Consider the following 16665-nt stretch of genomic DNA (forward strand, 5'->3'; position numbering starts at 1 on the left):
TCCATATATTTGACAAATTGAAATATATTTAGTAAGCAATAATCTTAAAAAATAATTATAAAAGAGATATCCTCGTAAAGAAAGCATCGTTTTTTTTTCAAGGTGGAAAAAACATTTATGAAAGAAATATGACAGAGTATTTTTTAATATTTGAAGTGAAACTTTATCGAAAACCAGAAAAATCCCAAAAGATAATTATAATAATATTATTATTATTATTTGGTAAGCTACAACCCTAGTTGGAAAAGCAAGATGCTATAAGCCCAGGGGCCCCAACAGAGAAAATAGCCCAGTGCGGAAAGGAAGCAAGGAAAAATAAAATATTTAAAGGAGAATAACAACATTAAAATAGATATTTCATACTTAAACTATAAATACTTTAATAAAACCAGAGGAAGAGAGATTAGATAGAATAGTGTGCCCAAGTGTACCCTAAAGCAAAAGAATTTTAACCCAGGAAAGTGAAAGACCATCGTACAGAGGCTATGGCACTATCCAAGACTAGAGAAAAATGGTTTGATTTTGGGGTGTCCTTCTCCTAGAAGAGCGGCTTACCATAGCTAAAGAGTCTCTTCTACCCTTACCAAAAGGAAAGTAGCCTCTGAACAATTACAGTGCAGTAGTTACCCCTTGGGTGAAGAAGAATTGTTTGGTAATATCAGTGTTGTCAGGTGTATGAGGACAGAGGAGAATCTGTAATGAATAGGCCAGACTATTCGGCGTATGTGTATCCACAGAGAAAGAACCAGAGAGAAGGATCCAATGTTGTACTGTCTAGCCAGTCAAAGGACTCCAAAACTTTAGCTACTATCAATCTACTGTTATATTTTTTGATAAAATGGTTAAAAAATGTCTGTAAATTGTAGCAGTTTTTGACAGGTAAAAAAAAAACATCGAAGTTTTTAATTGAAAAGTGACTACAAAATCTGCATTCATAGGTGATTTGCAGATTTCATTTGATGGTCAAACTATCTGTCAAAGTAAATTAAATATTAGCGTACAATGATAAGTAAATATATATATATATATATATATATATATATATATATATATATATATATATATATATATATATATATATATTTTTGGGCTCAAGCCATGTCGTCCTGATGGAAGTTCCTATAGGGTAGCTTCCTAGGGTATATTACAACTACGGCGATATTCCCAGAGAATTTACCTTAAGGTACCAGAATTCTAACTCCTGGAGCGAGTATCCCTCGTGAAAGGGATATCGCGACATATCAGAGGACGTATTCTAGACACGTCACATGGCAATCTACATCCTGGACAGAGATTTCGTCTCGTAGGAGGTGATTGACGAGATACGAATTCGGGAAAGAAAAAGGGGGAGCCGCTCCCAAGGCTTCCCTATCCCCCGATTCGTATGCGTGCCTGGCGCCAATCCTGGCGCCATCTGTATTCCTTTTTGCGTAGCTTAACAACTCGGTGTTTTTTCCTGTTTTTCTCGCAAATCTTGGATTTATTCGACTTTTCATGGCTTCTTCGTCTTCGTCGGCCTCTGATAAGTTGAGTATAGTGTCTGTTATGTATAAATGTAGGCTCTTGGTAAAATTTTGAGTGATTAATAGGATTAATCTTTGATACAAGAGCCGTAGCCTACCAGAGGTGTCCTGGACACTGTCGCTCGCTAGGTATAAATTAGTTAGTCAGAGCGACATTCCTGGTTGTTTTGCTTTAATAAATTTTAGCTATTTAGCATTACATAGGATTTCCTTTCGTGCTTAGTATTATTTGGCGAAGTATTCGCCATTCTGGCCTACGCTAGGCCATGTAGCCTACATTTTAGACTGTGTGGAATATTTCCAAGATTGTATACGTGTGAGTTTCGGTGAATTAGGTAATCGATTCTCTTGGTGCCTAGGCTAATTGCTTATGGAGCCTTAGTATACTTTATCATACTCCCCGGTTGCTTTCTTTTCTTCGGAGAAGGTATGCAATCCCTTTCCCTCTGTTTAAGCCTTGGGCTTATCCCTAAGTGGTTTTTTCCGAATTTATTTTCGATAAAACTATACTAGGGTGTTACTGTACCTTCCTGTTCCTGTAGTTATGGTTCAAGAGGGACAGAATAACAGAGTTTTTAGTCTGAGTCTGTGTTGTCTGGCTTGGGGCAGAGTCCCCCTCGCTGACCTAACACATACAAAGGGAGCTTAGCTCCCTTAGGTCACTACCGAAGGTTTCTGTAGTTATGATTCCTTCTTTTGTGATCTACCAGACTAGTCCTGTTGCTGTTCTCGGGGGAGGATAAGTTCTTCCCTTGGGAGTAGCAACGCCTTCCTTGCTTTGGTGCTCTGGAAGCTGGCAAGTATTGCTGGCCTTTCCCCTTAGATCTCCCTTAGGCTAAGATAAGTTTCTTGGCTGCGGGTGATCTGTCACTAAAGCAAGGTTGGCAGGACCCTCTTGTCCCTTCCCCCTCTATCTCCGTAATGGCCTAGCCATTACTGTACTGTACCTTGCCGGCCGGCAGAGCTGGCCGGCAGGTGTCTTACTGTACTGTACGTCGTTCTACTTCTGGACCTAGTATAGGTTGGGATGTGGAATTGACTCAGCCCATTGCCGGCCGGCAGAGCTGCTGGCCGGCAAGGGTCTTATGTTTTCGAGTGCTGCCCGGACCTCTCTTGGTCCCTCATCCATGCCTGCCGGCAGAGCCGGACGGCATTGGTCTAGGAAGCCTGAATTAGTTTCTCCCCTTCCTTATATGCACTCTTTCGGTTGCCGGGCTTGGAGGTTGTGTACACTCTTATCCCGGCATCCATTCTATTTTTCTTCTAGTGCTGTACCTGTCCCGGCTGCCGGCCTATGAGGCCGGCAGCCGGGCAGGTGTAGTCCTCTGGTTCTTTTGCTGCCGGCTGGCATCGGTCTTGTACCTTTGCCGGCCGGCTTATGTCAGTCCTTGTCTGCCGGTCACCAAGAGTGTGGCCGGCAGCTGGGTATTACCTTGTGTAGTTGCTGGCCGGCAGCCATTGCCGGCCAACACTGGCTGTTACCGGCCGGCAGTTGCTGCCGACCGGCACAGGCATTTGAACCAGAGTGCTGCCGCCCTATAGCTGTTAAGTAGTATACTTTAAAGCTAGTTGTGGTGTGTGCCGGCCGGCAAAGGCAGGCCGGCACACATCCCCCTATACTGTACTAGTATTCTTCTGTATAGCATATACAGTAAGAAGAAAACTATAGTAAAGGTTTTGGTACAGCACTGTATCTTCTAACACTATTGCGTTTTCTTGCACATCCCTTTGCTGTTGCCCTCAGATAGGAAGCTGAGTTCTTCCCTGTCTATTATCCAGGATTTTAAAATCATTGCTTAGGTGTGAGCTCCACCTGTTTCCTCTGGAAACCTTGCATTGGTTACTCTAGAAGAGATAAACCATTTTTGATTTTATTATCTGGAAGGCTGCAACAATGGGTTGTGAGGGAAACACAAGTGTGTGTCTTTCCTTTCTGAATTGTTATGCTATACTATGCATATCCAGTGATACATAGTTCACTTGATACTCATGGAAATTTCTTCTCTTTACAGAAGGACACTCCGAAGTGGGGAAGTGCTCTCTGCAATGTCAGCAGCAAGAACCTCTGCGGACATGAGTTTTGTAGGAGACACGCAGCATACGCTGTCTCCAAGGATGATCTCCGGTATTGGGACCCTCAGGTATGTACTGTGTGCACTAACCTGATTAATGAGACATTTAAATAGCTAGGAAGAAGCTTCGTACCTGGGTAAGGGGCTTCCAAAAGAACACTTCTGGCCCTTATCTTCCAAGTGAGAAGATGAGGGCGTATCCTTTCCCTAAGGCATCAGCTGATGCAGTGATTCCCCAGCCTCAAGAGGAGATCCCCTAAGTTCAGATCCAGGTGGATGCTGAAGTCGCGGTCGCGATGCAAGACATCCAGCTAAATGACAGGATGTCTGATGTGGACGGGTGTCAGGAGGAAGACCTCCTGGCAGAAGCCCAGGATGAAGTTCAAGCCCCTCTACATCGGCCGGTCTCCCAGTAGAGCTGGGACAGGCCCTCTCTTCTATTGTTGGAATGATCCAACAAATGCAGAAGGAGAATCAGGAGAAGGAGGCTGCAATGGAACTGCGAATGCAGTGCCTTGCAGAATCACATGGGCCCCAGAAAAAGCTCAATGTGAAAGACCTTCCCTTGTGCTCAGATGCTAACCCATGGAGGTATGCTGAGCACATGCCGATGACGACTGGAAAGATCGTCATCTCGGATAAGCTGGGCTCAGTTCCCCTGGAGGGTGGAAGTCTGGCCCAGCAAGGCATCATATCCGGACTGTTATGTCCGGCTGAGGAAGGAACCAGCTTCAAAGGAGGAGACAGAGCCGAAGGAGGTCATAGTGATGGACCATGCTAAGGCTCAAGCTCTACTTTCATCCTCGATGAAAGAGAGGGGCTTCTCTAACTCAAAGGTAGCTGCATTGAATAGGAAGCTCCCTTCCTTTGTGTCCTCGCCTACTAGAGCCTTCCCCCTTTTACAGAAAGGGTTTCTGGCTGTACTAAAAGCAATCGAGGCCGGCAAGTCTTGCCCCTCCTAGAGGAGTGTAAACCCTTGTCGCTGGCCCTGCCTATGGACCACAAAGACTGGAAGGACGTCCATCTTACGTTCTCAGTGGGAAAGTTGGAGGCTGATATTGCCGGACGTCAGTTCGGCAAGGACCTCCCTAAGCTGTCTGACTTTCTTTTGCGAAGTGAGTTCGATACAAAAGAAAGACTGACTGCCTCAATGTCTCTTCAGACTACTCTCGAGACGATAGCAAGTGACCCCAAGGTCCATGAAATGTTCATGGTAGTGGCCAAGCCTCATCTGGCCACAGTGACGAAGGACCTTTATGGCTTCGTCAAGGCAAGGAGAGCTTGTAGGGAGTTCGTGTTTACCTCGGCTACGGTGAGGCACGAGCTAAAGAAACTAATCTCCTCCAACATTTGGGGAAAAGACCTTTTTCCCTACCGACTTGGTCAAAGAAGTTGTTGATAAAGCCGCCTTGGAGAATAGAAACCTTCTCCAGAAGTGGGGCCTGGCTATCAAAAGAAAGTCTTCCCCGGATGAGGGTCCTCAACCAAAGAGGAAGACTATGAGGACTAGGCTACCGTCTTGGCCAGCCAAGCCTCTTAGACAGCAACAGCAACTGCAATTGCCATTGCCCCCAGTGCCCCAGATCGTGGCACAAACCCCAACCACCTTTCAGTGGGTACCCCAGGCCGTGTCGACACAGTCCACGGCATTCACCCCAGCGTTCGAAGGGCAGTCTACTTCCTTTCGAGCAAAGCCTAGAGGAGCAGCTAGAGGCTCGTCTAGACGCCCCTCAAGGGGAAGGGGATTCAGGGGTGGTCGTGGTCAGGAAGGCAAGACCTCAGGACGGCAGTCCAAGTGAGGTGATACCGGTAGGAGGGAGACTGATGAAATTTCGGGATCGGTGGACCTTCGATCCCTGGGCCCACAGCCTACTCAAGAATGGACTGGGCGGGAGCTGGTACAGCACTCCACCCCCGTACCTTCGGTTTTTCCAACACTCCACCCCCGTTATGGAGGAGTACGTTCAAGAACTGTTGGAGAAAAAGGGTGAAGCCCATCAATTTCTAAGGGAGGCTGTTTTGTGTTCCCAAGAAAGACTCGGAAAAGCTCAGAGTCATTCTGGACTTGTCGCCACTTAACAAGTTCATAGTGAATTGCAAATTCAAATGCTAACACTGCAACACATAAGGACCTTACTGCCCAAGAGGGCATATTCCGTCTCTATAGACTTGTCAGACGCCTACTGGCACATTCCAATTAGCCATCGACTCTCCCCCTACCTAGGGTTCAGGCTACAACGAAGACTATACGCCTTCGGAGCCATGCCATTCGGGCTAAACATAGCCCCAAGGATTTTTACGAAGCTTGCGAGCGTAGCTCTCAAACAATTTCGCCTAAAGGGAATTCAGGTAGTAGTCTACCTGGACGACTGGTTGGTGTGGGCAGCATCCGAGACAGAATGCTTGCAAGCTTCCAGTCAAGTGATCCAGTTCCTAGAGTACCTAGGCTTCAAGATCAACAGAAAAAGTCTCGAGTTTCTCCATTTCAAAAGTTCCAGTGGCTAAGATCCACTGGGACCTTTTGTCACACCGTTTCTCCACCACGGCGAAGAAAAGGAAGGAGATAGCGGGTTCTGTCAAGAGACTTCAAGATTCCGAAAGGATATCAAGACACGAGCAGGAGAGAGTACTGCGCTCTCTCCAGTTTGCTTCGGTGACAGACCCAGTGCTAAGAGCACAGCTAAAGGATGCAATCGGAGTTTGGAGAAGTTATGCATCAAACGCGTGAAGAGATCTGAGAAGACCAGCCGCTTCGGCTAAGTACTCTTCTCAGGCCTTGGTCCCAAGCCAGACATCTAAAGAAGTCAGGTTCTTCTTCAGCCACCTCCCCCGTCGGTGACGATTCACTCAGACGCCTCGAAGGAGGGATGGGAGGTCACTCTCATCGGAAAAAAGTCCAGGGGACTTGGTCCAGGCTATTCAAGACCTTTCTCATAAAACTTTCTAGAAGCTAGGGCAGTGCTCCTTACCTTAAAGAAAGTCTCCCCGCGTCATTCGTTCCACATTAAGTGGTGATAGACAGCGAGGTAGTTGTGAGATACTTGAATCGACAAGGATCGAGGTCACCACCTCTCAACCAGGTGATGTTGGCCGTCTTCCGATTGGCGGAAAAGAAGAAGTGGTACCTGTCGGCAGTTCACCTTCAAGGAGTCCGCAATGTGACAGCGGACGCTCTATCCAGGTTCACACCGATAGAGTCGGATTTGTCCTTAGACGCAGGATCATTCTCCTTCATTCTGAATCAGTCCCAGAACTGCAGATAGACCTCTTTGCGACGAAAGACAACAAGAAGTTGCCCCTGTACGTGCCCCGTACGAGGACCCCTTAGCGGAAGCAGTGGACGCGATGTCCCTCGACTGGAACAGATGGTCCAAGATTTATCTGTTCCCTCCTCACAACCTTCTGTTGAGGGTCCTCAACAAACTGAGATCCTTCAAAGGGTAGCGGCAATAGTGGCCCACAAGTGGCCGAACAGCGTGTGGTTCCTCCTGGCATTGGAACTGTAGCTGAAGTTTGTACCACTACCAGATCCAGTTCTGACCCAGCGAGTCCAGAAGTCAACTGTCTGCGCTTCATTACAGAAAACCCGGACCCTGCAGTTCATGATTTTCTCTCCCTAGCGGTGAGAAAGCGTTTCGGGATTTCGAAAGCCAGTATAGACTTCCTTGAGGAATATAAGTGCAAATCTACTAGAAGGCAATATGAGTCATCTTGGAGAAAATGGGTGGCCTTTTGTCAAGGCGAAGATTCCGCAGGAGATCTTGACAGACTTCTGCTTATCTTTTTTCCCCACCTCCATGGTCGAGGGTTGGCAGCGAACACGATTTCAGCGTGTAAGTCTGCTTTGACAAGACCCATTCTATATGCCTTCCAGGTCGACCTAGGTAACGAGATCTTTAATAAAGTCCCGAAAGCCTGTGCTAGGCTCAGACCTTCAGCACCTCCAAAGCCCATTTCATGGTCTTTAGACAAGTTCTTCATTTCGCTTCTCTGTTGAGCAATGAAGAGTGTGCGTTAAAGGATTTGACACAAAAAGTTATTTTCCTATTTTGCACTCGCGTCCAGGGCCAGGGTTAGTGAGATTGTAGCCTCTCGAGAGAGGCAGGTCGTGTTCAGTTCCTGGATGGGGAAGAACTGAACCTGTTTCCGGATCCTACGTTTCTCGCCAAGAATGAGTTACCCACCAACAGGTGGGGTCCCTGGAGAATCTGCCCTCTGAAAGAAGATGCATCTCTATGTCCAGTAGAATGCCTAAAGGTCTATCTTCATAGAACTTCAGACTTCAAGGGTGGTCAACTATTCAGGGGAGAAACATCAGGCTCAAATTTATCTCTGAATCAACTCAGAACGAAAATCACATATTTTATTCGCAGAGCGGATCCTGACAATACACCCGCAGGTCACGATCCGAGGAAAGTTGCCTCATTCTTAAATTTCTTTAATTGTATGGATTTTGAACATCTCCGTTCATACACTGGCTGGAAGTCTTCCAGAGTGTTCTTTCGCCACTATGCGAAGCAAGTAGAGGAACTAAAAGAGATCTGTGGTAGCAGTGGGTCGCGGTGTTAACCCTACTGTTTAACTCTGCGAGGAACAGTGGTCTTAATTGGGACGATTAATTCCAGGGTGAGTGTGTAGTTACATACTGTACTACAAACTAAGTGAGGGCACTGTGTTGCCCATGCAGACTGTTCCATTTCCGAAGGTGAACCTAGCATAAGTGCAGACATGTGTGCCGAGCGTTTCTAACGCTAATGTCATTGATTTGTAATACAGGCTTTTATGACTTTGATACCTCGGTATCTTAAAAGTGGCATCTAATGTTTTTTCTTTCAGACAAACAAGCTCTGTTTACTATCATACTTATGCTTAAAGTTTTGGGTTATCCTCTTCTTATATATATATATATATATATATATATATATATATATATATATATATATATATATATATATATATATATATATATATATATATATATATATATATATATATATATATATATATATATATATATATATATATATATATATATAATTGTGGTTAACCTGTCTATTTATTGCCTGTCAATAATCTGGTTCTTGAGAACCTTGCGTCTCCTTCACCTGTGTCAATTTATTGGTATAATTGAGCATTCATTCTATGTACCTTATCTGGGATAATTCTAATAGAATTGTTCCTTTATGCAAGCTATGTTGCATTGGTTTTCCTCCTATGCGGATATAAAACCTTTGTCTAATACAAGTATTGTGCGGAAAACTGGTCGATATTTCATACTGACGCAGTGGTCCTTTACAAAGTATGCTTTACTTAATATAGGGCGAGACCACTATATTAGCTTGCCTGGTATTCATACATAGATATATGTACTCTTCGAGACTTTTCCAGAGTCTAGTAGGACTCTTCCCTGTAGGGGGCAGGAAGCTCTAACATAGTTTATAGTTAGTTGAAAAGATGTATAACGGTAACATCTTAGGTCTCTAGGTCTAGTCGACCGGAAAAAAAAAAAAAATTACCTCCGGGGAGTACGGCACGTTCTGAGAATCCACAGATACAGTAATGCTCTGGTACACTTCCATCAGGACGACATGGCTTGAGCCCAAAAAACGGATTTTGAGCGAAGCGAAAAATCTATTTTTGGGTGAGATGGCCATGTCGTCCTGATGGACCCGCCCTTGCCTTTCTAAGAAAGGGCTGTAGGACCCCTCCCTACATACAGTATCTGTAGCACCTCGTGTACGCTACAAGGAATACAGATGGCGCCAGGATTGGCGCCAGGCATGCATACGAATCGGGGGATAGGGAAGCCTTGGGAGCAGCTCCCCCTTTTTCTTTCCCGAATTCGTATCTCGTCAATCACCTCCTACGAGACGAAATCTCTGTCCAGGATGTAGATTGCCATGTGACGTGTCTAGAATACGTCCTCTGATATGTCGCGATATCCCTTTCACGAGGGATACTCGCTCCAGGAGTTAGAATTCTGGTACCTTAAGGTAAATTCTCTGGGAATATCGCCGTAGTTGTAATATACCCTAGGAAGCTACCCTATAGGAACTTCCATCAGGACGACATGGCCATCTCACCCGAAAATAGATTTTTCGCTTCGCTCAAAATCCGTTATATATATATACATGCATATATATATATATATATATATATATATATATATATATATATATATACATATACATATATATATATATATATATATATATATATATATATATATATATATATATATATATATATATATATATATATATATATATATATATATACATATACATATATATATATATATGTGTGTATACATGCATATATATACATATACATATAAATATATATATGTATATATATATATATATATATATATATATATATATATATATATATATATATATGTATATATATATATATATGTATATATATATATATATATATATATATATATATATATATATATATATATATATATATATATATATATATATATATATATATGTGTGTGTGTGTGTGTGGTTATATATATACAGTTTATATATATATATATATATATATATATATATATATATATATATATATATATATATATATATATGTATATATATATATATATATATATATATATATATATATATATATATATTATATAATGGTTCGTGTCTGATAACCAAACATAATATTATATATATATTACAGCTGGCGAGGTAATCAACCTCTCAAATTCCAAACTCACCTGTTTGCTTTTGCATGAAATCTGTCACACATGGAAATATTAATACATGAACTCTGATGCAGTTGAATAACTCCCAGACAGCAATATATAAAGCACTGATTATGCAAAGGTCTCTTAAGAATAATTCAAAACCACCCTTTACTACGATTCTTTACTGAATATGAGCGAGGATGCAATAAACACTGATGATTGAAATGATACAATCTTTACAAAAATAAATATTTTCTATATAAATTACAACACTTTGAAAAGATTTACAAAAAACAAATAAATCACTTGAAAAATTAAGTTCAAACAAAACTTAGATTAAGAAAAAATGTTACTCCTTGAGAATTATATAATCACTTGACTTGAAATAAATCTGAATACAATATTTAAGGTTGATACCTTTCTCCTTACTACAGGACCGTTTACATAAACTCTAAGAGAATTTTATAAGTACTCAGTATGCTTGCAAAAAGACATCACACAAAATCTAAGATATTTCACTGAATACTTAAAAATATTCACTGGGCTGAGTATGAGAGAGAGGTGGGGAGATGATTATGACTTAAGGCTGGGATTCTCTATCTGATCTATGCAACTTTTGGGTCACCTTTATAGGAGACTTAGTACTTCCAGAAGCTTCCAGGAAATCTGGAAGCATGGGGGTTTGGCCTAACTGACGCCAGAGTTTCCAACTAGATAAAAAGGTCCAGAGACGAATCGTGGGTTTTCAGGCAACTCTTAGATGCATACCAACACACCAGCAAGATGACTCTTCCTGCTAGCTCCGTCAACCCTTTGTCCTCAAAATAAAAAAAAAAAGATAAGAGCTAACACCAGCCTTGAGAACCTTCCAAAGCACATGGCATATTGTGTATTTTCTCAGGAACATGATGCAATACCTCATAAAAACATAAAAACACATTACATAAGCCCTTGTCTATATCTTGTATGAGTTACGTCACACTCTCGGACAGATTACGTAAGACTTCATAAAATTACATGAACTTAAAAGTTATTTCTTAAAAATTATGTAAATTTACATACACTGACTTAAATAAAGAATACAACAAAATTAACGATGAAAGTCTTACTTAATTTGCATAATAAAATTATGTCTACATGAGAGGAACTCATGTTAGGGGCTGGGTATTCATCTCTTCAATGCGCAGACAAAATATGTAAATAAATCATGAATAAGCTACTGTATTTTTACTCTACACTAGACCAGCTTCCTAAGATAGCTCCACCCCAAAAAAATTATTTATTCTGGGCCTGAATCCATCGATTCTCCCTTATATATATAATCCGTAACCACGTTATCTTTACTTGATACATGCTTTAAATTAATACAATACAAATGCAAACATAATGAATACCTAGTTAACCTTTGTTTATCATTTTTCATTTTATTAACAAAAGTTAAAGGATTATGATCCGAATATACTGTAATCTCTTCATTTTGTGGTTGATTCACATAGACCTCAAACTTGTTTATTGCTGTGACTAACTCTAGTAGTTTCTTTTCAACTGTCAAGTCGGCTCGCTGATGTTTCTTCAGCTTCAACGATCTAAAACAGACAGGGCGAAGAATTCTTTCCTCGTCTTTTTGCAGTAAGACAGCTCCAATCCCATTATTCTACGTATCCACTTGGATAAGGAATTTTTTGTTGAAATCAGGTGCCTGCAGTATCGGTTTCAAAGTTGATATGGCCTTTATCTGTTGACGAATTCCTGGCACTAGCTGGTCAATACAAATTTTTTCTTGTGGCTAGTAAAATCCGCCAAAGGAGCGACTACAGCCAAAAGGTTCGGGCAAAAATCCTGCCATCCCTAAAATACGTAAACGCTTTCTCATTGTGGGGGGTGATGCTTTCCTTATTCTTCAAAGTTAGCGGCTACTGGGGTGATTAGTCCTCGTCCTACTTCAAATCCCAAGTACCGAAATGTTGCTTTTCCAAATTCGCTCTTCTCCAGGTTAGTTGTCAGGCATGCTCCTCGCAGCCTATGAAATACCTTCTAAAGGATTCGAAAATGTTCTTCCCAGCTCGATGAATATACCAGAATATCGTCGAGACATACGCCTACTTCTATTGATCCTAGTAGGTTATCCATCACATGCTGAATAGTAGCGGGGCTGTTCATGACACCAAATGGCATGACGGTGTGTTGATATAACCCAAACAGGGTTATAAAAGTTGATAACAATTTTATGTTGTCGTCCAAAGAAATTTGATAATAGCCTTTTAACAAGTCGATCTTGGAGATGTATCTCACTTGTCCGATATTATCGAGTAGTTGGTCGATGAGCGGCAATGGATGATTATCGGCCACACTGATCGAGTTTAACTTTCATCCTTTTTACGAGCAAGCATGGAGAACTGTAAGGGCTAGAAATTTGTTCGGCTAACCTATTTTTTAACAAGTAGTCCACTTCTTTTCTCGTGACTTCTCGGTGATACAGCAACAGTCGATAGGCGTGTTGTTTAAATTGTCTTTCCATTGTTTTAAGGTGTATCTCATACTTCATTGGGTAGTCTCATTTTTGTTGGTCCAAGAAAATTTCAGGGAAACTTCTAATCAATCGGCTTAATTCCTCTTGCTGCTCCTGGTCCAAATGAGTTAAATTCTCTTCCAAATTCCGAATGATAAACGAATTATTCACTTTGCTTACTACCGCTACATCACATCTGTCGTCTTCTTCCATGTACTGTATGGTATGGTTTGTGTCATACACACTTGTGAAGCTTCGTTCTTGTTTTTGCTTAAGTAGGGTTTCAGTAGGTTAACGTGTAGATTCCTCTGAATTTTCCTTCTTCCTGGGGTTTTAATAATGTAGGTCAGATCACTGATCTTCTCCAAAATCTTGAATGGTTCTTGGAACTTATTGGTGAGTGGGAATCTCCCTTTTGGCAGAAAACTAGTACCTGTTGTCCTATCGAAAACTGTCTTTCCTTACTTTTCATATCGAACCTTTTCTTGATTTTTCTTTTCTTGATTTTTCTAGGGAAAATTTCCTTATCTCGATGATCCTTTTCCTAAAATTCTTAACATATTCTCCTTCTCTTTCCTATCAGTCGTTCCATCTTTCTGCTAACGTTTTAATCTGTCCTCGTACTTTCCGTGCAAATACCATGATATTCGGGTTATATCCTGTTTTCTTGATAAGCATTATGTACCTCAAACAACATTAATGGTAGTCCGATGTCCCATTCATTTCCCGTTAAGTTGCAGAACTTCGTTAACATACTTTTCAAAGTTTGATGAAACCTCTCTAATGCACCTTGGGTCTCTGAATGATAAGCAGTTGATAGTTGTTGTTTCACATCCAACAGTTTCACTACGTCCTGAAATAATTTTGATGTGAAATTCTTCGGTCACTTTAAACGATTTCCAGTATACCATACTTAGTAAAATAGTCTAGTAACTTCTCAGCAATTATTTGGACACTGATGTTCTTCTCGGGTATGGCTTCAGGGTATCTCGTCATTGAACGAATGAAGATTAACATATATTCGTAACCTTCTTTTGTCCTTGGTAAAGGTCCCACAATGTCGATCATTACCTTGTTGAAGGGTTCCCTTTACACTTCTATCGGATGTAAGGGAGCTTTCTTAATGTGCTTATTTGGCTTTCCAACCATCTGACATGCATGATATGCATGGCAAAACTGGCTCACGTCTTTATGCATGCCAGGCCAGAAAAAGTGTTTCGTGGTGGCGTGAAATACTAACGTATACTGTACAGCATCATATTTTATTTCAGCATAGAATATATGTTTACCAATATATTTACCAATATATATATATATATATATATATATATATATATATATATATATATATATATATATATATATATACTGAGCAAAATAAATGTTTTAGTCTCTGACGTGTTAATTGGAATCACAATGAAGTCTTGGGAGTATTTCAGATTTAAATAGTTTTAATAAAACGAAATATTTCATATTTACTTCATACTTTCAATTACGAACACCGTTACAAAACAAACCCTTTTTCTGATTTGCTGGTCTCCAATGACTTATATTATGGCCTCTTCATTGATTGGTATTTGACAAAATCCCTGTAAACACCAAACTAGTATACTGACCGTAATCCTTTCAAACTAATTTAGCTCTTCACTACTTCCCTATTAATAAAAAAACCCTACAATGAGAAAAGAAAACATAATGACCCTTTGAGCAAAGCTGTACTGTACGCCATTTCTAAGACAAAGATTACCTCTCACCCCCCCCCCCCCAAAAAAAAGTGCAGTTGCTAAAGTAATGGTAAAATGAGGTGAAGAGGGGCATATGCAATTCAAAGAATACGGAACCACGAAATATAACGCTATCACAATTTTTTTTCTCTTCTATAAATCTTATAACTCATTGTCACCAGGAAGACCATAATGACTGTAAGGTAATAACGCGGATATACATAATGGAAATTAATAATATTTAACACTTACTGCTTAGGCAATTATAAAATACAATTATATTACGAAATTCTGTAAGAATCAAGTCTTACTCATTGGGCTAGTTAATCTTCTCCCTTTTCATAATATTTACGAAACACATGTAAAACTTGAATGCGCGCAGACAAAATATCATTAGCTGCTTCCAGTATCATGTTGTGTTTATTTCCTATTTACAGTACTTGCATGTGCATGGATATCCGATGAACGGTCTTAAGTCCATAACAATGGGCTGAATTCGCTAATGTTATCAGGATCGTGCTTGAGTGTCCAGATGGCTTGATTAAATGTGTTATTTACACCAGCAAATGGGTAAAGGGTTTTCACACTGCTTTGAATGCAACGATCTAAATGTATTTGTATATAGATTCTCCTTTTAATTCTACCATCAACTTTAACATGAAAAGAAAAGAATAGAATCATGTAAGTAAACTATTCCCGAAAAGAAACAGCATTAACAGTTGGAATTTAGGTAAAAGTAAATAACGGAAGTAGAATTGGTTTAACAAATGAGTTAGGAAACAGAGTGGGGGATGTAAAAGAGAGGTAGTGAAGTTGAAAGTTGAAAAAAAAGAGGTAAAAAGTGAACATTAAGAAGGGTTGGAAGTGGCATATGACAGAATAAAATTGAGAGAAATTGGTGATCTAGAGAAGGAGTGGAAGTTAGTAAAAGGAAATTTTGTTGGGATGTCAATGATTTCGAGGCAGCATGAGGAAGGGTAGTGAATGGCAAAATGAAGGAGAGAAGATGAAACAGGATGAGAAAATAGGGCATTTTAAGAATGGTTGCAGAGTAATAGTGTAGAGAAGTATGGAAGATAAAGAGAGAAGGTATTGAAGTATAGGGTAAAGTAGCTGAGCAAACACGGTGGCTGAGTGGAGGAGCGGTCAGGGTTTGGGTAGTTCGTATGAGAATGATAAGTTTAGAGAAGTGTAAAGAGTAAGGAAGAGTTGATCGGGAAAATAAGAGACAGTGAAAGATGAAAATAGAGGGCTGCTTAAAGGAGAGGAAGCAAAGAAAATGTGGGATGAATATTTTGAAAGGATTATAATTTGGTATATATAATTACTGTTGCAGATGTTGAGGTGCCAATAATGGGAGATTAGAAAGAGAGAGAGGGTATAAGAGAGAAAGTAAAGAAAGCACTTGATGAAACGAGAGAAGGAAAAGCATCTGGTATGGATGTTGTGAGGGTTGAGATGTTAAAGTAAGGGTGTGTGACTGTACTTGAATGGTTTGTGAGATTGTTTAATATATGGTATTAGTTTCTTGAGTGCGGTTGGAAAAGTGTATTGTATAGTGTTGATTAATAAGATGAAGGATAAAACAGAGGATGCAGTCTTAGAAGTGCAGGGTGGTTTTAGAAGACATAGGTGCTGTACCGATTAGATTTTGACATTTAGGCAGATATGCGATACTTATTTAGCAAAAGGTAAGGAGGTGTATGATGCATTTATGGATCTGGAGAAAGCTTATGTTAAAGTTGAAAGGGAATCGATGAGGAATTTGATGAGGTTATTTAGAATTGGTATTAGGTTGTTGTAAGCAGTGAAAAGTTTATACAAAGTCAGAAAAGTATTTGTTATATGGAATTTATGAGCTTGATAATGAGTGGGAAGTGAATCAGTTGTTGTTTGGGGTGGATATCGTATTGGTTACAGGTTTGCAGGAGATGCTAGGCCGATTAGTGACAGTGTTTGGTAGTGTGTGTGTGAGAGAAGGAAGTTAAGAGTCAATGTGGGCAAAAGTAAGGTTATGCTATTCAGGGGAAGGGAAGTTGGTACTAGGTTAATATCATGGATGGAGAGTTACTTGAGAAAGTAAATCAGTGCTTGGAGTCTGCTGTTGCTACAAATGGTGGAGTGGAAGCAG

The sequence above is a fragment of the Palaemon carinicauda genome, chromosome 9 (genome assembly GCF_036898095.1).
Source record: "Palaemon carinicauda isolate YSFRI2023 chromosome 9, ASM3689809v2, whole genome shotgun sequence".
Lineage (NCBI taxonomy): Eukaryota > Metazoa > Arthropoda > Malacostraca > Decapoda > Palaemonidae > Palaemon > Palaemon carinicauda.